Genomic DNA, 21774 nt, shown 5'->3' on the forward strand with positions numbered 1-21774 from the left:
TCTCAGGTGTGACTATGGTGACTTTGCCCGTTTTGGCAGCTGCTTCATCAACCACTTGTAGAGCTATTTTTGACAAGGGTTCACAGCCCTTCAAATTTGGGTGTTGGAAATCTGAATCAGCAACGCAGAAATACGTTAATCTTGTTAAAGCAAGAAAGCACCAGCCCAAGGCATCAAAGGGGATTCGTTTCCCTTTTGTGTAAGCTGCAGGCAAGACCTCCTCTGTCTAGTTCTTGTTTTCCTATAAGTTCTTTGGTGGGTGGCTGTCAACGAGGCCATAGAAAGTCCCTGAAGAGGGACTTTTTATAAGAGCAAATAAAAACAGGACAAGAGCGAACGGCTTTAAACTGAAAGAGGGTAGATTTATATTAGATATAATGAAGAAGTTCTTTCCTGTGAGGGTGCTGAGGCACTGGCACAGGGTGCCCAGAGAAGCTGTGGCTGCCCCATCCCTGGCAGTGTTCAAGGCCAGGTTGGACACAGGGGTTTGGAACACCCTGCTCTAGTGGAAGGTGTCCCTGTCCATGGCAGGGGGTTGGAACTGGATGAGCCTTAAGGTCTCTTCCAATACAAACCAGTCTATGACTCTATGAAGCGTTACATGGTGGTTTGAAGAGTTTTAACAAGGCTCATCTCCTGCTCTCTATGCACTGGGGCACCACTGAGTTCAGAGGAGCCTCCAAAGGAAGACCTACCAAGCTCTGGTCCCACCTGCAGTGCTCAGTCACTGCTGTCTCTCTGCTGGCAACGGACCTCAAGTTCACATTGTTTTCCTCTGCATCTAACCTACATCAGGCACAACTCCCTGCCTGCCTCAGCAGTGGATCCTTGCACTTTCCCTCTTTCCTCCCCTCCCACATCAGCATCCTGCATCCTTGTGAGCAAAATGCTGTCGCCATTTCCTCAGTGGCAGGAGGAATGGTCTTATGGGATGGCTTAAACTAGCAACTAACAAGTTGCTTCACCTTCTTAGGGGCACTTCATGAACATGGAGGAGGCAAGTGAGCTGAAAAGGGATATTACTATTGACATCCTCAGCCCTCAAGTGTCTCCTGGGGAAGGCAAAAGGGTGATTTGGGATGGAGGAATGTTTGCACTGAGCACCTTAGTCCTGGTGCTCCAAAATGAATGAAGAAATCATTGTTATGAGCAAGACTTCTACCTACCAGTAGTGTCCAGAGGTACAGAGACACCACACCACTGACATGGGATGGGAACAGCGATACGAGGCATAGTAAACCTCCTGCAGAGCTGTCTTGGCTCCAGACAGGATGCAGGGATGCACATACAGTGCTGTCCCGATCAACAGCTGCATCGCCCTTGTGATCTCCTAGAGCATCCCGCAGGGATCATCTTAGCCTTAAAAAAACATCAAATCCTTCTTCCAGGCATTACATACCCCAGAATCCCAGACACATCCCTCCTGCTTGTCGGCACTTAACTCAAGTACCTGACTTCAAAGTCTTTTTGCCCTTAGCTAATTCTGTATCCAGTGGAGAGGGTCAGGCAGAGAGCCAGCACAGGCTGATGCTTCCCGCTTACAGGGTGTGCTGTCAACATCTTTGGATAGGCTGGACCTGGTACCTGATGGTTCCTCTCCCTGTAAAAGGGTGCCCCAGGTTTGTAAGGATGATGTCTGGAGGGCAGAGGGCTTGTTAAAACAAGGTACAAGCTTGTATGCAAACATCATTGCCACCCCAGAGGAGCACAGCAAGCCTGACCTGCTCGCTCTCACTGGCTCAGGTCTGTGTCAGCTTTTTCTTTGTTGTTCCTTTAAGCAGCTTTTCAAATTGGATGCTACTGAGGGGGGAGGAAAAAAGGCTAAAATTAAGCACCAAAACCCCAGGTAAAGGCTTGCGGGACATGGGGGGAACTGGCCCAAAGCAGGCTGGACTCTCTGTAGTCTGCTATAAGGGTTTGCTCAGGGATGAGGCCCATGGCACAGAGCTTTGGAGACACTTTGCCCCATATATCCAGCCCTGCCTTCTGTCCTCAGTCACAAACAGCTCCTCTCCAGGAGTCCTTTCTCTCCATGGGTTCCACAGACCTGTACCATTGCTTGTGGACAGGCTTTGCAGCCCCTATTGATGCTGGCAGGAGCCTCCTCTCACGCTGACACAATACACCTGCACTGACACATCCATGCTCAAACAGGTACGTTCAAAAAGAGTTTGCTCCTACAGCCTGAACCTCTGTGCAGACCTCACATACACATAGACACCGTGATGACAAATAAGCTGCTTTGCCACCCTGTGCACTCACTAACCCTCCAGCACCCACCCTATGCTCTGCTGATCCAGCCCCACACATAAAATCATGGAATAGTTTGTGTTGGAAGGGAGCATAAAGCTCCTTCAGCTCCAACCCCTGCCATGGGCAGGGACACCTTCCACTAGAGCAGGGTGCTCCAAGCCCCTGTGTCCAACCTGGCCTTGAACACTGCCAGGGATGGGGCAGCCACAGCTTCTCTGTGCACCGTGTGCCAGCGCCTCAGCACCCTCACAGGGAAGAGCTTCTGCCTTATATCCAACCTGAGATATGTGCGTGCAAACCTACCCATGGGAGTACAGACCCCTAAATGCTCCATCCACCCTGTACCACTCACCCCCATCTCTACCAATGCTCTTGGTGAAGCCAACCTCATGGGAAGCCTCCTCACCCTAAGACCTGCTCCTAAGTGGGACCAAGGAGGTGAGGATCCCACCTTCACTCACCCACCACCACCCCAACCTCGCGAAGAAGCTTTACCAGCCTTTCCACCCTCACATACATCTTCATTCGTCCTCTTCTCATGCAGCCACTAGACGGCAGATCAGGCTCGCAAAAACCCTCTTCCCAACCAGGCAAGTCGATGGGATCATTTGTCCCAGCTCCCCCAAGTCGATGGGGCTGACACTTGGCAGTCAACGCTCTGATTAAGATGCCACAGTTGAGTTAAAGCGTGCATTAAGTTTTGATGAGTAATTGATCAGCACATCAACAGGGAGAGATGGAGAAGCCGAGGCTGCGGACACCTGGGTAAAAGCTTCCAGTTGTACACATGGGCTCTGTCTTTAAATGGAAGTTATTAGGGAGTTTGAGTCTTAAAGGGATAATGTGGGGTTTATAAGAGATGGGACTTGCTGTAGAGCTGCTGAGTGCAATAAACAGCCTTGACGCGATATAAATGGTGATTTAGAATTCCTATCCTTCGAGGGGCACATCCAGACGGAGCGGGAGAGAGGGGGCTGGGCTCGGGCTTAGCTGGATCACCTTTATACCGTTGGGAAAGTGCTGACATTGATGGATTCGTTCCTGATTTTACACCAGAGTAGCTGGGTGTCTCTTGCCGGGCCGGGAGGTATAAATAGGCATGTGTGTGTCTGATGCAGGTATTCAGGGCTCCAGCCTTTCTCTTGCCTTTTTAAACGGAGCGGTATTTTGCTGCTGGGGGAAGAAATGAATGAGAAGTGGCTGTAAATTGGTACTACCTCGCTTCCCAGCTCGATCGAAGCCACACTTGTGTGCAAAAGTGTTTGTAGAAACAGAGGCTTCACTGCCAGCCTGCCAGAAAAAGGGTTCCCTTTAAACTCGGTGCTGTCACAGGAAGATAATGTAAGTAGATATAATATACCTATAATAAGGATACACAATTCTTGCAGAGGAAACCTGATTTCCTTTTTACACACATACCCATACACTTGGTGATAAACATGCACATGAAAATGTACAATAAATCCACTGCATCAGAGGTGAAGGGAAATCTCTTGTAAATCTGTATCTCTTCCTTGTTCTTAAGCAAGAAAGGTAGAAAAAGAGCTGATCCAAACCCTGCACAGAAATAATAACTCTATGAGATGCCATAAGAATAAATTCACACTTTCCCCCACAAAAGAAACCCAAAGTTGTTCCCTGCTCTGGTATTTGACTGCAGCAGGGGCTTTCCAAAGGATTTTCTATTCTCTTTCTGCCAACACTCAAATAACATCTTGATTTGGTGTGTGAGGCTCATCGAACCCACCAAGTTTTTTTTCCACCTACAGTTGTGGGCGCAATTACGTGGCCACACGGGCATCACCCTTCTGGGAAAGGAATTTGGGTTTGTTCTGCCAAAGAGGTGAATAATTACAGTGCAAATCGATTACTGAGTATTGAGGTAGGGTCTGGCTCTTCTTTCCTGTTCCCTCAGCTGTTTTGGCTTCAGAGAACTCGTTCCAGCAAGGGGTAACAGCAGAGAATAAGACACATCCCATGTCATCTCCTTGTTCTCCCCTCTTTAAGCTCCATCTCATTATTTAGGTGGCAGGATCCTGGGAACAGACATTATTTCCTTACCGGGGGTTAGCTGAGCTCTTATTGAGGGCTGGGCTGTTTTCTGACTGTGGCTCCGATGTTCTCACTTAGCACAAGCAATGATAACCAGTGCACATCTGGAAAACTCCTGGGATATAGACAGCATCTGGCAGAAAAGCACTGACAACCCTTCTGAAGCAATACTAAGAGCTCGATTTCATTTTGCAAGGCAGAAGAACCTTGAAACAGTTGGCAAATTAAGTCCTTTCTCTTGTGTTCACTTGTTTTAATGTCTGAGAGCCCCATGACAAGGGGTTGCAGTGTCCAACTGCACTGGCAGTTATGAGCAGGGATTCATTTCTACCCAATCAACCCATTTGCTGACAGTTAATCACAGCTGCATATGAACTACTCTCCTATCCATAAGTATACAAGTGAAAGAATAACGCCTTAAAAATAATATGCTGTTAAGAGAAGACTAGGGAAAACCCCACAGGAACCTGGGACTGTTTTTGGAGCAATTGTCTAAATGAACAGCACAACGCTTTGCTGGAAAATGACGTTTTATTCTGTTTGAAAATCCTGACATCTGGAAATGGGTTTGCACTGAGAAGCCAGAAATATAGAGAGAAGAATTTGAAATTTATCCTCAGAACAAAATCAACCTGGAAATATTTAGGTCTGATGTTACCCTGCTTTAGTTGAGTTGAATAAAAATGTTCCATCTCACCAGCAATGAAACATGGCAGAAATCTCAACTTTATAATCCAATACACTGCTAAATCCAAGGTTTAACTAGAAACACTCCAAGCAACCCTTGTGCCTCGGCAGAACTGAAGCGCTGTGTTTTCCCCGGCATTACAACATATTTTGTCACTTTGAAAGCAAAGCAAGGCAGTTGAAACAACTCATTTCAATGTTTTTAATATAAGAAAACATCCCCACAATCAACCTGATCCCAAGACGTTTTTTTTTTTTACAAGAAGATGTTTTCCGGTAGAAAATTCCACTATCAAAAAGTGTTGACCAGCATTTTGTGGCATTATCGCAAAGGCACAGCTTCAAATAACACTGAGATGGGTATAAGCTGCATCTCTACGGACTGCAAGGTTTTCGCTTCAGGGGGGAAGGTACCTGTAAGGAATTGAGGGCAGTGGAAAGATCAGAGCTGGTCAAGAGCTTGTGCTCCGGCTGAGGACTAACAGCATCACGAAAACCTGTTCTAAAATAAAACAAGAACTCCCAAAGCTAAAATTGAGGAGAAAAATTACTTCAGAGCAAGGAGACAGTGAGGCTGAGTCATGACTGCTCTCAAGGGACATGAAGGTCATGTATGGTTGAGCCAAAACCACGGCCAAGCCAAAACCCTCTGAGCTAGCATGGAAGGGGAAGCTCCCAGCTAGGGCTGGCTGCATAAATGCCCTGAATGCTCCCAAACCAGCCTCAGTTTCCCTTTTATAGAATCATAGAACAATTAGGGTTGGAAAGGACCTTATGATCACCTATTTCCAACCCCCCTGCCATAGGCAGGGATGCTTTTGCTCCATTATTTCGTTGATGAAATTAGTGCTTAAGTGTAAAAGCAGCCTTAGGGCTGCATCCAAATTTGAGGTTGGAAAAGCAAGAGCAGGAGAGGAAACTGCAGCTGTTGTGCTGCAAAGAGGCTCTGCTGGGGAAAAGGGCAGTTTTCTGCTGAAGGCAGCCCAGAAGAACCAAACTAAATGGCACGTGTGTGTGTGTGTATGTGACAGTTCAGCCTGCTGAGAACTGTTACACATCTGAGGGCATCACCCCAATGCACCAGGAAAACAGGCATTGGGTAAAAACTGCACGAAAGCACCGGTGTCCTAATGTTTGCCATCACCTCTTGCAAACTGTTCTGCTGCTTGTGAAAGTAGCTTGAAACAGAGGCAGGAGGTCAGAGATAGAAAAGCAAACTCCTAAGATCCCAGAAGCTGGAGAATAAAATAAAGGATGTATGATCCAGGCTGATTTTACTATGGATCTTTTCGAAGTCTCTATACCCTGAGGCAGGATGGTGCTGGGGAATGGGCATTGCCCTGGCAGCGCTCTGTGGGGCTGCAGCAAGGCACAGCCTTCTCTGCAGCCGCAATTGAAGGTGGCATTTTGAGTGTGCAATTACGCACATCCTTTCTTTTCTCATCTCCGCCAGCTCTTTCAATCCTGCTGCTCCTGCTAGTATTTACTGCTGAGGGCGGCTGAATTCCGTACACTGCTTGCTTGGCCTGAATTTCATCACACACACACACACACACACACACATACACAGAGCATCCCACCTCTATCTCAATGCAGAGGTGGCAAAAAAAAAAGAGGGGAAAAAAGCCAGCCCTTTGTTTTCCAGCCATGGCTGTTTATTGCATAGAAAGGGAGGGATGCTGTGATGGGGAAGGGGGGAAAGTTGGGGAGCACAGAGGATATATGGGGAAAGAAAAGGTTAAAAGTGACATATTTCATGTTAATCTTTCTGCTTTTTGTCTTTCCCTGTTTTTTTCACTCTTAAACTTCCCTGTTAGCTTCGTCCCTGCCTGTTCCAGTGGAAATTCCTGCTGTTGGTAGGGTTTTTTATGTTACTCATTCACATGGGGTTTGTACCACCACAGGAGCAGTTTTAGTACCCTAGAGGTCACCAAACCCTCCCTAAAGCTGTGATATCTCCGAGAGCCCTGGACCATCAGAAGTGCTCAGAGTCTATTGAGGACTCATTCTGCTGCCCCCAAAGCCCCTTTTCTGCTAACCTTGCAGGAAAGCCATTCCTGCAACGTTCACCCCTTTGGTGGGTTTGATAGAAATCAAGCAATGGGTTGCAGGTATTTTAAGGTATTTAAGGGTACTGGTGATGATGGCTTGGGGAACAGGGTTGGCCAGGCATAAATGTGGTTTCTCCTGGCTTCTTAATGTGCTTCACCAGCCTGATGCATAACCTGTAAGGGTAAAATGACAACAGAGCCACACTGGCCTCAGTGCCAGGTTGGATGGGGCTTGGAGCAAGCTGCTCTAGTGGAAGGTGTCCCTGCCCACGGCAGGGGGCTGGAACTGGATGAGCTTTATGGTCCCTTTCAATATAAAACAGTCTGGGATTCTATGAAATAAGCAATCCATGAACCGATACCAGTGGCCCACCCTCTCAGAGACTTCCTTCTGTGACAAGAGGGATGCAAAGGGGACTGAATATCTTGATTTTCATCCCAAATCCAGCCACTCCTTGGATAAACCCAACCTGTGCCAGAACAAGGAGGCAGCGCTCACCCCTTTCCCACAGCAAACCAAGCCAAAGGACAGAGCGAGGGCTGGAGCTCTTCCCCCTGGTTTCTCCTTGCACAGCAAAACAGTGGTTCCAAACGCTGGTTCCCTTCCAGCATCCCTTGCATTTCTCCTCTGTTTTGACTTAAAATGTGACTTTGGCTTTCAAGTTTAAGAGAAGAGAAACAAGAGCTGACACTTGCGTCAATATGAAACAACAGTTTTTTGCCTCATTTAGACTTAGCGCCACGAGTGTTTCTGCTTGCTGGGTTTTAAAAAGGAAACAAAACAACATTTGACACTGAGTGCTGGGTATCCCTTTCTTTCAGAGAGCTGCTCTGCAGCAAAGCTTCCTATTCACACTCACAGGAGTGATTTAGGGTGGATGGATCCTTTGGAAAGCTCTTCTCCAGCTCTCCCCTCGCTAAAAAAGGCCAGATTAGAGCAGGTTTTAGTATTTCACTTGTGAAAAATAATGCCATTTTCACTTAAAAAATTATTTAGAGAATTCTATCTGCAGCTCCTCATGGGAAAAACTCTTCTTTCCTGGCTCTGTGTTTCTGGAAGCATCCCCATGCTTTTTAACCATCTAGGAGTTACCCAGGTGAAGACTTCAGCAACCACTCACTCCATCCTCCCTGACTTACCTCTTCACACCGGTCATCTGTGTCATCCTTAAGCCTCACTCACAGTTTGCTGGGGATTATTTAGCAAATGCTTCTGCGTTTGCAGTCTGCTTCCCCAATGAACTTCTAACAGCAAAAGGAGGCAGCGGGCGTGCATTAAGTGCGTGCATGCTGTGTGTTTACAAACACATCCAAACACCACGCATCAGCTTTATGAGCGCTGAGCACGGCAGCGGATGCAAATTGCTTTAGCTCAGTCAATGGAGCCAGAGCGTCTCGCAGCAGCCACAGGACCTGGCCCCCTCTTCATATTCCTCTGCAGCGTGTATTTATCTAACTAATCTTCAAGATATTAGCAATAATCTTTGCTGTTTCCCTTTAATGAATGGCTGACATGCTCGCCTGGAAGCTGTTACTGCAGGGACCACCAGAGAGATGAAATCAGATATCCTATCTCCAATCGTTTATCACTATCAGATCGGGGACGGAGCTTTTTCCCCTGTCTCTTTCCTCAATACCTCCCGGCGTGTTGGGTTATTAACCTCACTTAGCCTCCAGCAGAGCCTGGGAGACCAAACCAGAAAGGTTCACATGTTATTCCCTGGATGCTCTGTGCCGGAAATGTTGGGGCAGAACAAGATAAGGAGGGAGGGCAAAGCAGGATGGGGGAATCCTTAAGGATCTTGGCCACAAGCGGGGTTTAAACCATGTCACTCACCCAGTGATGCCAACCTCTGCTGAGTAGGCAAGATGCTTTTTATCATCTCCCCACCAAGGGCTGTGATCTCCTTAGTTGTCCCAGACTAACAAAAGAGGGATGCCAGACAAGGATGCTGGAATGGAGGATCATGGAGCAAGGGATGCTAACAGCCCATGAGCAGGATAGGCTTCCCAGCAAGGGGACTCTGCCTCTGGGTTAGTATCCCTCCAGCAGCCAGGTTTCCCCCACAACCATCCAGAGGGTGTCTGCTTTCAGAGCACTTCTATCCAAGCCTGTATCCCACAGGGTTGCTAAAATCCCTGAGTTAGCAAAAGTCAGTGCCACAGGCCTGACCAAATTCCACGTCCATTAACTACTTAACAAAATTCCTTGTGCCCTCCCCTGCCTCCAACACATTAGAGTTAATGCTTTTCCTCATTTCCAGGCCAAAAGCCAAGGCAGATCTTTGCAGAACTGGTTTCCTTCCTATCCTTGGAGTATTCAGTTTGCAAAAGGTTGCAGAATGAGCGCTGCAGACATCGAGTTGAACCTGAGCTTTCTTACCCCCACACCTGCATCACATTCTGGCTGGGAACGTCCACACCACCCCTTCTTTTCAATGCAATCCCACGCACAAAACAGGAGGCATCAGCTCCTAAGTCCTTTGTGAAAAATCTACATGCTGTGCTCAGTGGGACTGCAAATATCTACGTTTTCCTGCTGCTTTGGGGTTGTTCTTCACCTTCCAGATGGTATCTGGGAGTCTCAGTTATTTCTAATCTGTGGGACATGGGAATGCTTCAAGCTGCAAAGTCACACACCAATTGGCTTGTGCCATGTCCGTTTTAGAGTGAAGTCTAGCAGATGTTAGACTATCTCTGTTCTTTACCCTGTTGTCCAGCTGGAAACCTAGTTGCTGGATGCCAACGCATCCCTCAGATGGGTAGCAGAAGGGCCAGGAGAGCAGATTTAGCAGATAAACCTGGATGTGACTTTTTGGGAACACTTAGATCATCGGGATACGAATGTCAAGCACTTCTAGATGCCCATTCATCCTCCCAGGAACCATCTCTTCATTTCCTCACTCAGACTGTGATATAACTTTAAACCATAATTAACATTTCCACCAAACCCAGATACTCTGAACCTTACTTACCACAAACCTGCCCTCTTAGGGATTACAATACACACATACCATATTTTGATGGTTGCAATGAACACCAAGTGACATCGAGTGTATGCGAATTCAAACACTGAAGGGGGTCTTGGCAGAGTTTGGATCACCAAATTTGCATGCCACTGGAGATCCCCCAAACAGCCCATATGACAGCAAGAAGAGTCTTCAATAGGTCTTGACAGCTGTCCAGTATTTGCCTACAGATTGTGAGTGACAAGCTCTTTATGCTTTCCCCATGATTGAGTGGATATGGAGATTGACGTCCATACATCTGAATTAAACACCTTGGGCTAATCATGTCATCTCCTGGGTAAAGACTGCTCAGGCACACACAGGCCCTCCTGATTTGTTCCTCAGGGTGAGGCAATTGGTTTAGAAAGGTGGACCTGTGTTAGGTCATTAGTGTTAGGATCATTAGAGGACCATGCATGAGACATGGAGGGGCTCATAAGAGACACATTACGCAAAGGGAATGCCCCTGCAGCAGTCTTGGTGCATTGTTTTGTGACTTCCTACAGGCTTATTTGTCCAGTTTGCATCACCTTTTGCAGTGGGTTCTGACTAAAGCCCCTGCCTCATCTGCAAGAAGATGGGTTCAAATTCTGCTTTGGAATTCCCAGGTCAATCTCCACTTAAAACACTGGGTTAACTGGAGTGCTTGGATGGAGCCATGCAATGCTTGTTCTAGACTAAGGAAGGAAATCCTCAGGAATCAATGAATGAGGCATTTCACAGCTTCATAAAGTCCTTCTTCAAACAGATTGAGTTAAGTTCATTGTCCTTTTGTGCCAGACAAAACATAACCCTTTCACCTCCCTGCACTGAGTGCCTTCTGCCAGTGTTAAACTGCATTTGCTTGTCTTTCGTATTCCATTAAACCCTCTCCCATCTCCATCTTTGGTTTTGGGATGACCTCTCCTCTCCTTTGGGGTGCTCACCCCTCTCCTTTGCACCTCTCAGGCTGTAGCATTCTGATCCATGGGGTGTTTCCACACCTCTTCCTGCCACCCCTCCAGTTTGTTCGGCAAATCTCCGCTGCTCCCTCGCTCTGGGAGTACCCTAAAGAGTTAACCTTCTTCCATGCTTATCCAGGTGCATCTCCACATCCCCAGGTGCAGCTCCCTGGAGCCAGCAATACCGCTGAGGGTTTCGGCAGGGCGACAGAGCCACTTAGGATGTGCCTCTGTCAGTAAGAGAGCGGCAGCGGCGGCGGGATGGGGCTGAAAGCAGATCCCTGCTTTCAGGTGACACTGAGGAGGGCAGATAGGGTTTCTCTGGGGGAGGAAGGGATGAGGATCAGCCCAAGGAGAGGGTGGGTATGGAGGGCTGGGAAGGAGAAGGTGGCATTCATCACAGACAACCTCTGGCCATGTATTTCCTGCAGCTGACCCGTTGCTGGCAATTCCCCACCAGCTTGAAAAATGGGATAAATCCATTGCTGGGAGTCAGCATGTCAGGGTGAGGAAGCCTCCATCTTGGTTTAAGCCAGGGCTTTGGTTGGAGGCTCAAGTAAGTGCGAAGATGGAACAGTTCTTGGTATGGGTGCAATGAGCTGAGGCGGTGCAGGGCACAGAGAAGATATCTAAGGGCAAAACCGTGATGCACATTCAGCAAATGAAGTTGGGCAAGGGCATTGATCTGCTTGAGGGTGAGAAAGCTCTACAAAGGGATCTGGATAGGCTGGATTGATGGGCCAAGACCAACTGTATGAGGTTCAACAGGGCTCAGTGCTGGGTCCTGCACTTAGGTCACAATAACCCCATGCAACACAACAGGCTTGGGAAGAGTGGTTGGTAACTGCTCATGGAAAAGGACCTGGGGGTGCTGATTGATGGAGCTGAACACGAGCAGCTTGTACCCAGGTGGAACAGAAGGCCAAGAGCATCCTGGCCTGTATCAGCACCAGTGTGGCAGCAGAGGCAGGGCAGGGATTGTGCCACTGTGGTGGGCACTGGTGAGGCTGCACCTCGAGTCCTGTATCCGGTTCTGGGCCCCTCACTACAAGAGAGACATTGAGGTACTGGAGGGGGGGCAGAGAAGGAAAATGGAGGTGGTGCAGGGCCTGGAGCTTGTGATGGGGAACAGCTGAGGGACCTGGGGGGTTCAGTCTGGAGAAGAGAAGACTCAGGGGGTAACCTTATTGGTCCCTACAACTGCCTGAGAGGAGGATGGAACCAGGAGGGGCTGGGCTCTGCTCCCAAGGAACAAGGGATGGGACAAGAGGAACCGGCCTCAAGCTGCACCAGGGCAGGTTTAGATGGAGCTGAGGAACAATTCCTTGCCCAGAGGGTGCTCAGGCATTGGAACAGGCTGCCCAGGGCAGGGCTGCAGTCACCATCCCTGCAAGTGTTCACACACCATGGAGACGAGGCCTCAGTGCCATGGGTCAGTGGTGGCCTTGGCAGTGCTGCGTTTGACTGGATGAGCTTAAAGTTGTTTTTCAACCTGAATGATTCTAAACCACCTCCCAGCAAAGAGTTGACTTAGCTCTGCACTCAGACAAGTGCAGGATGCCAACCAAGGTAACCACATTGATTGCCCCCACACGTGCATGCTTGTATCAGGATGGAGGGCTCAGAGATGGCTGGGAGGTACACGCTGCTACACAGAACCCCTCATGCAACAAGTTATCAATGGAGCAAAGCATCCCAGGCAGAGGAAGGATGGACCAGCAGGCAAAGTGTTAAGGAAAACCACCCCCTGTGAAATACATTCAACATCAGCTGGATGAAAGGGAGGGAGGGGAGACTGAAGTCCAGCTGGACCTCTCCTCTATCCCCCTGTTTGATTTTATGGGCTCTGAAATGTTGCCCATCTGCCCCCAGTGTACGCTGCTCTTTTTTAATTGAAACAGACAGAGGCTATTGACTAGCTATCAAAATTCATATCTATGCAACATTTCATTTCCAGTGGCCTCAGCAATCCGCTGCCACCTCTGTGTGATTCCCCATCATTCCCATATATTGTCACTTCCATAAACGGCCCCTAATGGTGGGCAGAGAAGGTGGGAGCTGCAGAAGAGCCACGGGCAAGGGTGGGACAAAAAGCTTTTAGATCCTGCTGGAAAACTTCATCAGGAGAGAAATCAAACTCCAACAGCTTCTATTTCCTTTAATAACTGGGAGATTTCATTAATTGATTGACTCTTAAGGCTAATATAATTTTGATGATGTTGCCCATCTTTTCTGCCATTGATTTTAAGTCAAGGTCTCTTTCTCGCCTTTTGGTTGTATTTTTGGTAATGGGGCCCAGTGTTATTAAAATGCATTGGATTTTCACTATCTCTGCACCAGATGAGCCAAAAAGGATGGAAACGAGTGTGACTGGTATTTATTCAATTGAACATTCACTGCTGCTGGTTTGGCTCTTCCTTTTTGCCTTGGCTCTTTACGACAAGATAGCAAGAAAGAAGTGCCCACACTGTTTATTCAATTGAATTTTCACTTACTTTCCCCTCCACGATAAGTGGCTTTGGTAATGGGAGAATTTCTTAATCCAAGGGAAAACAAAGAAAAAGAGAAACAGGATCCAAAGCAAAGCTGCCTGTTTCTGATGCCAACAGCAAATATATGGAGGTCACAAGAAGGCAAAGGGCTCTGCCTTATTATTTTCATGCACATAGCGATGGACAAGTGGGTACCCAGGGTCCAGTCATTCCACCAGAGAAGTGGTGCAACCCCTTCTTCTGGTGTCTCATAACTATTGTCACATCTGTAGGTGCTCAGACACCTGCAGCCCCATGCCCACACATACTGGTGCTCACACCCCCATGGCACACGCAAGCTCATGCCTTTATCTGTACCTAAAGGGGCAAATAAAATAAGCCCATTAAGTTCTTCATAGCAAGTGACATGCACAGGTCACATCCAGACATGTCATTGCTGCTGCCCTCTGAAGCCTATGAGCAGGCAGATGGTGGATAACCGTGTCTGAGCCTTTGTGATGGTAGACATGCACCTTCTCCCTCCATTGAGGGCCATAGCACCAGGGTGAATCGGATGCCGAAATGCAGACACTATATCAGCTGCTACCAGCAACCATCCATTCTCACAGGACAGACACCAAGCCTGGGTCCTCTTTAGTGGAAGAAAATAAAAGGCTTGGCTGATTTGGACAGAGAAAAAGGTCATCCTTCACCTGATCTGCACCTTGGGTGGAAACGGTGAAGCAGAAGTTCTCCTTGCCACTGGGTCTGTCGCTCTGACACATGAGGATGGGGTTTTGCTGGCAATGCAGGTTTAGGACCTTGTTCTCTGCATCAGCAACTCCCCAGTTCCTGTCAGAGCAACCTGATCATCCTCTGCAAGCAATTCAGGAGAAGACCTTTGGGTCAAGCCACCACAGGTGAATGTGCTTTGGTGCCACCAGCCAGTACCTTCAACATGGTTCCAAGCCCCCAGAACAGCAGCCACTTACTGTGTCCAAGCTGTGCCTTGAACCCATTTATCCCTTTCTAGCTTACCTGGAGGATGCTGCAGCAGTGATGTGAGTCCATATAGACAGAGAGTGATGCGCAGCTCAACAGCCATTTGATGTGGACTTTCTACTTGGCCTTCTGCCCTCAAGGACTACTTTCTGCTGTTCAGGGGCTGCAGAATACCCAGGAGTACTTATTTCATTAGTCCCACCAATGCCATAGGGACACCAGACTCTGTTGGGTGCTGCCTGCCTGTACTGGTCCCTCTTTGCCACGGTGGGAATGCCTTCAGCTTTCCAATACCTAAAGGGAGCCTACAAAAAAACTGGAGAGGGGTTTTGGACAAGGGATAGAGGGACAGGACAAGGGGAATGGCTTTGACCTGCCAGAGGGGAGACTGAGATGAGCTCTTAGGCAGAAGCTCTTCCCTGTGAGGGTGCTGAGGCGCTGGCACAGGGTGCCCAGAGAAGCTGTGGCTGCCCCATCCCTGGCAGTGTTCAAGGCCAGGTTGGACACAGGGGCTTGGAGCACCCTGCTCTAGCGGAAGGTGTCCCTGCCTGTGGCAGGGGTTGGAGCTGGATGAGCTTTGAGGTCCCTTCCAACACAAACCATTCTGTGATTGAATGATTCTGTGGTCCTGCCCATGAGACCAAGACCCTGCCTCCATCCCCTAAATCTGACCTGGGAAAGACCCTTCATTTCCCAAGTGTTTTGCATAGCTGCTGCTATGCACAGCTCAGCCACACAGCAACTGCTGTCCCTGGAGAACCCTGACCCTGCTCTTCTGCTTTGCCCTCACTGACACGTGCTCATGGGGCCAGCCTCACTGGTACAGCATAGATGGAGCAAGCAAGTGCCACCTGCAACCACGTACTTCCCCTTGCATTCCACACGTTTCTGACATTCCTGCTTGTAAAGACCACTTTGGAAGCATGAGTGAAGGCCTTGGTTGAGTTGCTCCGGTTCCTGGAACTTCGAAACAACCTTCTGTGGGAGAGGTGACACAAGAGAGACACAGGGAGAGTGGAACCTGCACTGGCAGGGCCATTCTGACACCTTCCCACATCAGCTCACCCTTGCGTTAGATGCATAGACTCATAGAATCGTGGAATGGTTTGGGTTGGAAAAGACCAGCTCAACTTGGATTATCCAGTTCCAGCCCCCTGCCATGGGCAGGGACACCTTCTGCTAGACCAGGTTGCTCCAAGCCCCTGTCCTTGAACACTGCCAGGGATGGAGCATTCACCACTTGTCTGGGCACCCTGTGCCAGTGCCTCACCACCCTCACAGTAAAGAACTTCTTCCTTATCTCCAACCTGAACTTCCCCTGTTTAAGTTTTAACCCATCACCCCTTGTCCTATCACTGCAGTCCCTGATGAAGAGTCCCTCTCCAGCATCCTTGCAGCCCCTTTTAGACACTGGAAGCTGCTCTGAGGTCTCCACGCAGCTTCTCTTCTCCAGGCTGAACAGCCCCAATGTTCTCAGCCTGTCTCCATACAGGAGCTGCTCCAGCCCCTGATCATCCTTGTGGCCTCCTCTGGACTTGCTCCAACAGCTCCATGTCCTTACATTGAGGACACCAGTACTGCATCATGATCTAGATGATGCTAAGTCCGTTCTAACCCTAACCATTCTATGATTCTATGTTGCTTTTTGAAGCCTCAGACACCTCCTTAGTAAAAGCAGCACTTCTCCATCTCAAACCAGATGCAGGAACCTTCTCTTCCCACCAAGCACCACACAACACATTGTCATCAGCCACTGATTTCCTCCTACCCGTGCGTGACTCCAGAAGCAGCCTTACCAGGAATAAATCCAACAATTAAACTAGCATTATGACATTAGCTTTTAAACCCCTCGTCCTATGAAATAATGTTCCCGTGTTAGTGCACCGCACACAGAAAGCACCAGGGGCGTAAAACTTTTATTATCCAAAATTAACATTTAAAACCCGTACCATGAAGTAATGTGTGAGGTGAGTGTGGATAAATCAGACAGTTAAACCAGTAACGTAACATTAGCAGTTCGAATCGTGACCATGAAATAAAGTCAAGGTTAGGAGATGGATAAATCAGGTGGCTCAGGCAGAGCGTCTTGATGTTAACACTTGAAATCCCTTGACCAGGGGGGAAAAGACCTGATGGGGAAATTAAGCAGGGCACAAAAATTACCTATGCAGGGCTTTATTCTGGCATTGTGCAGCCATAGGTTAAACCAGGAGGCTCTCGGGAGAGTTAAAACACAGGAGAAGAGGAGATATTGGGGATGTTCAGCTGTTTTGGAGGCTGCAAGAATGTTCTTTGGGCTGTGGTGAAAGATAGGGTAAAGGCACTTCATTGCAGAGGTCTAACAAAAGCTCTCTTCTCCTGAGTAAACCTTCAAAAGAAGGACTTTTGGGAAAGGAAGCTGGAGGAGAGATCAGGCAGCAGCTGGAGGACCTGAAGGAAATGGTTCATTCACAACAAGCTCATTGAACGTCTCTTGTACTCATGAGAATTCTCCTGCACCTCTGCAACAGTGACCACCTGCACCTCTATAACCTCAGCCGCAACCTATATTGCCACCATGAGCCATGAGGAAACACTTCCAGCACTGCTCCGCACAGCAGAATCCTTCCTTACCAAGTCTCTGGCTGTGATACTCAGGGTTTACTTTCTACCATGACATTTGATAGGACCTTTACCCATTTTTGCCATGTGGTCCTTTCCAAGAAGAGGCAACATCAAACTGCTCTCACCAACTCAGCAAAACCATCATGGGATAGTTTGGAGCCAAATAATGATGCCCAGATGTTTTTTTTTTTCCTTCTCTGAATGGATGAAAGGGGAGAAATCCCTTAGATAAACAGCTCTGGGAAGTCTATTTCTAGCAGACGTGGTCTTAGGGGGTTACACAATGTAGTACCAAGGTGTCCCCAACTCTTTTCCTGCATGAAGTTCCAGGTGGAGAGCAATGATGAGAAGGAGAAGGCAGGGTGGGGATGAGCACAGGGATATGATGTCATCCCCCCACCCCTGGAAGGACCATGAATTATTAATCAGAAAGGAAAACAGCCCCTGCAACCCAAGCTGGGGCAGCTCTGATTTCATCTCTCGACAGCCCTGGCGCTTGGCTGCGCCAACCGGTCCTGCTTCCGGAGGGGAATGTGTCTCAAAGGGACAGCCGGCGGCAGGGACCGGGGGGGGGTAACACTGGTTGGGGGGACAGGATGGGTGTTTGTCTCCATGGCATCAGCACTGAGATCAGCTGTGACCTCCAGCCACATTCGCAACCCCTCTTGGGTGGTGGAAGGAGGAAGGTGGAAGATTTGCTCCCTCATTGCAGCCCGCTGGGGTCTCTGCTTGGATGGAGCTTGTTGGAGACATAGAATGATGGAATGGTTTGGGTTGGAAAGGACCTTAAGGTCACCTAGTTGCAACCCCTGCCATAGGCAAGGATACCTTCTACTACACCAGGTTCCTCCAAGCACCATCCAACTTGGCCTTGAACTGCCAGGGATGGAGTATTCACAACTTCCTTGGGTAGCCTGTGCCAGTGCCCCACCACATCCCACCCCATGGCATCAGGAGAATGGTCTCTAGCTATCACAGGCACTGGGGACATACTTATTTATGGATACAACAAGAGTTTTCTTCATCCCAGGGCTATGCAACTACCTTTTGGTGATCTATGTGCAATGAGCTGCATAGATCTCATCCTAGGTGGAGGAAATAAGGCAGAGACCAATGTCTTCAGCATCGCTCTTATTGCCTGGTCTATTCATCTTGGGCCTATTCTTTCACTCCCACCTTGTCCCCTTCTTCCCTTCCTTTCCACAGGCTGACATCCTGCTCCTGAGGACCAGATCCTTTCCCAGAGGGCTTGCTTTTCCCTCTCTTTACCCCTAGAAATGATGATTCTGAAATACAGTATGGCATTCATGATGCCACAAGGCAAATCCTTTCCTTGCCATTGCTGTGAAATCTCCAGAAGCATGCTTTGTGTTTTCACCTCTTGGTACCAAGAGGGGAAAAAGAGGAGGAAAATCAGAAGAGAACTGCAGCATCTGCTAAAATATCTTGACAGCAATTCATCTATTTGAGGCTATGAAGTATTATTTTTTAAATTAACAGTGTATATTTTAACCAGTGAAAGGGTAATGAATATTGATTGGGAGGGAGTTTGCTGTCAGCATTGGGAGTCATTTCTAATTAGAGAAGCAAGAGTAATTTCCCCCAAAACCTCAGATTTCTCTCCAGCTCTGAGAGTGTCGAGACTTCTGATGCTTCTCTTTGCCCCACTGTAAACCAGTAGATCATGGTAGCTGATAGCATCCTTGCTTTGAAGCTGAGTCTGGGAGGAGGGATGATGAGGAAGGCTCATTCCTATGAGTCACAATGGCTGATCCTTTCTTCCAACCTTTGGGTCCCGTGTAAGGAAGAAAACTCATCAATCTCATCACAGCAGAGAAGCAGAGAGCCTTGGGGATGACCTAAGCACATCATGAAAGCTGTTATTTTCCATTTCAACACCCATATCCAGAACTCTTCAGCAGAGAGCAGGGATGATGGCAAACCAATAGGCCAGAGAGTTTTCATCTACCTTTAATTCTGCAATCCTATACCATTTTCTCCCCCGTAGGGAGCTGGTGCTGGGCTGATTCAGCTGGAGTGAGGTGAGCTGTGTCCTGAGCTCTGGCTGTTGGCTCAGTCTGCATTGAATCCAGAGAGAGCCCAAGGTAACCAGCCCAGGCAGAGGCACAGCAGATACCTCCCTATAATCAGATCGGTGAGCCATGGAGGTAGCTGATAGCTAGGAGATGTGACATCTCCTAGCTGATAGCTAGTAGAAACATCAGTGATGTTTCTACTCTTCAGACTATTATTGCTTGCTATTTCTATCTGTTGGGATTCCACCCATGGGGCATCTGATATCCTTCATGTTGATCCACATCTCCACAAAACCTCTGAAGGCCATGGAACACATCAGAAACATGTGAGGCCTTCACATAGAATCATAGGCTTGTTAGGGTCGGAAGAAACCTTAACATCCAGGCTCCCATTGAGGATCACCCAGTTCCAAGCACCTTCCACTAGACCAGGTTGCTCAAGGCCAGTCAGTGAAAAGTAGGGAGAAAGTCCCTTACATGACAACAGACACCTACATCACGTTGGGAAATGCACCCTAAACTCCACAAGCAATATTTACTGGCTCTGCATAATGTGAGCCTGGATGATGCTAAGGTTCTTTCCAACCATAACCATTCTGATTCTATGACTCCTTTATGAGGATGAATCCTACTCAAAGTTTTTAGTGAATATACCTATTGTCATTTGTTATTGTGCCTGACAAGGTCCTACTCCCTACGACTTGCTGCGCTGAATATGCTGAATATATGGCTTTAAGTAAAGAGGGTGCCTACAGTTTGACTCAAGGGCCTTGTGCTTTGTATTCAAATTGTAACGTGGCTGTGATATATCAAAGCAGGGAAGGGTGCAAGTTCAGTTATTCAAACTGCAATAATGGAAGCAGATCTTAAATTCCCAGGAGCATGTTTGGAGACTGGTGCAGAGGGCTATGGTGCATGAAACAAAAGGCAAGTCCAACAAAGAGTGAATAGTTCAGTGTCTGCACCAGGCGACTGCCAAAACGGGATGTTCTTGGAACCTCCAGTGTGAATTAAGAGGCAAAACTGTGAAGAGTGATTGAAATGGTGAAGGTGAGTCTGATTTTTGCATTGCCAAATCACTGAGAGCAAAGATGATAAAGAAATGGGGTTTCAGGATATTAAAATCCTCAGGGAAACTTAGAAAACTGTTTAAAAATGAGGAAAATAACATAAAATCAAACCCTTGCTGTGAGAGCAGAAGATCACCAGGATAACTTCCAGATCTATATCCTATGAATCTTAATTTTAAAGCACACAAATGAGATTCTGTATTTCAAGGCACGAAGGGCTGAAAACATCAGCAACACATCCTACCCCTGACAGACCCTCATTGCCGGTGTTTTAGTTTCCATCTCTGAGAACCACTTTGCAGGGTGAGTTCCTGCAGATGTGATGGATGCACTGAAGGAAGCAATGGAGAGAGTCCCCTTGCAGTGAAAGCTTGAGTCCCTTGCAGGAATTTCCTTCCCCTTTGCTATTTAATTAGTCTTAAGAGTCCTAAGTGCATCAGGCAGAACTCTGCCAAGGGGGTGACACTCACGGCTTCTCCATGCTTATATGCTCAGCTTCATTTTAAACAGCCTTGGAGAAGAGCTTCCTATTCCCACCTCACCACCTTCCTCTGCATGTGGCTTTTCTCATCTTTTCTTTATCTCCTTCTTTTTGATCTTCCATTGAATGAGCCAAGGCTGAGTGCAGAAGGCAGCATCTTCCTCAGCAGCAGGAGCTTACAACCAGTAAAGCTTTCCTTTGAGCATCCCAGTGCTGCTGTGGGCTTGCCATGAGATTGGGGCAGTAGCTGTCCCTTTACTCCTGCTTTACCCCTCTCCCTTTGAGGCCATCCCTTGCATCCTCCCTATGCCAATAGGATAATCATCACTGAATTTGGGGGATGCCAACGGGATGGTCATCACTGAATTTGGAGGAACCAACAAGAAAGAGATTTGTTAGCATTTTCATTGTCTTCATGTGTGTGTGCACATGTGGACACATGTAGGTACATCTAGGTAGGCATACCTGGACGTATCTGCATAGATAGATACCCATGTGCATCTCTCCATAGAACAGATATGTGCATATCTGTGAATACCTAATGCTTATTTAGACTGAGCCCTGAAACCCAGCTGAGACCTCTTACGGTTCCTACCATGGCTGGCTACACAGAAAGGCTGACGCAAGCCACTTGGATTCCTGGGAGACCTCTGCGTTTCTCTGCCTCATAAGCAAAGTGGCTTTCCCGGGAGGTTTGAGGATGCAGAAGGGAGCTGCTCGCTCAGCAGCTGTGCTGCAGGGAATGTTTCCTAATGGGGCAATTGCAACAGGGTCGATGGGGCAGAACCTATTTCTGGAGGGAAGAGATTTGGCAAAGAGAAACCTCTCTCCCTTGGCTTTAGGGGATACCTGTCCAGCTTCAAATCAGCATCTTGTCTTTTGGAGCTGTGGTCATCCAATAAGAATCATTCCTGGATGATGAAAGTGCCTGTGGATGACACTGGGAATGTTCCCCTACCTCTGAAGGGCAGGCAGCCTTGGACAGAAGTCAGTGTATTTCTTATTAACTGTGGTTTTCTCCTTCTAAAAGCCATAATAAGAAGCTTGAGTGCACCCCAGTTTCCATTTTAGGCCAAATATTTAGGAAACCTCAGTGGTCCCTGAATAAAAATACCTGA

The sequence above is a fragment of the Pezoporus wallicus genome, unplaced genomic scaffold (assembly GCF_028554395.1).
Source record: "Pezoporus wallicus isolate ANWC-B61680 ecotype Strahan unplaced genomic scaffold, APGP_CSIRO_Pwel_v1 contig_13859, whole genome shotgun sequence".
Classification (NCBI taxonomy): domain Eukaryota; kingdom Metazoa; phylum Chordata; class Aves; order Psittaciformes; family Psittacidae; genus Pezoporus; species Pezoporus wallicus.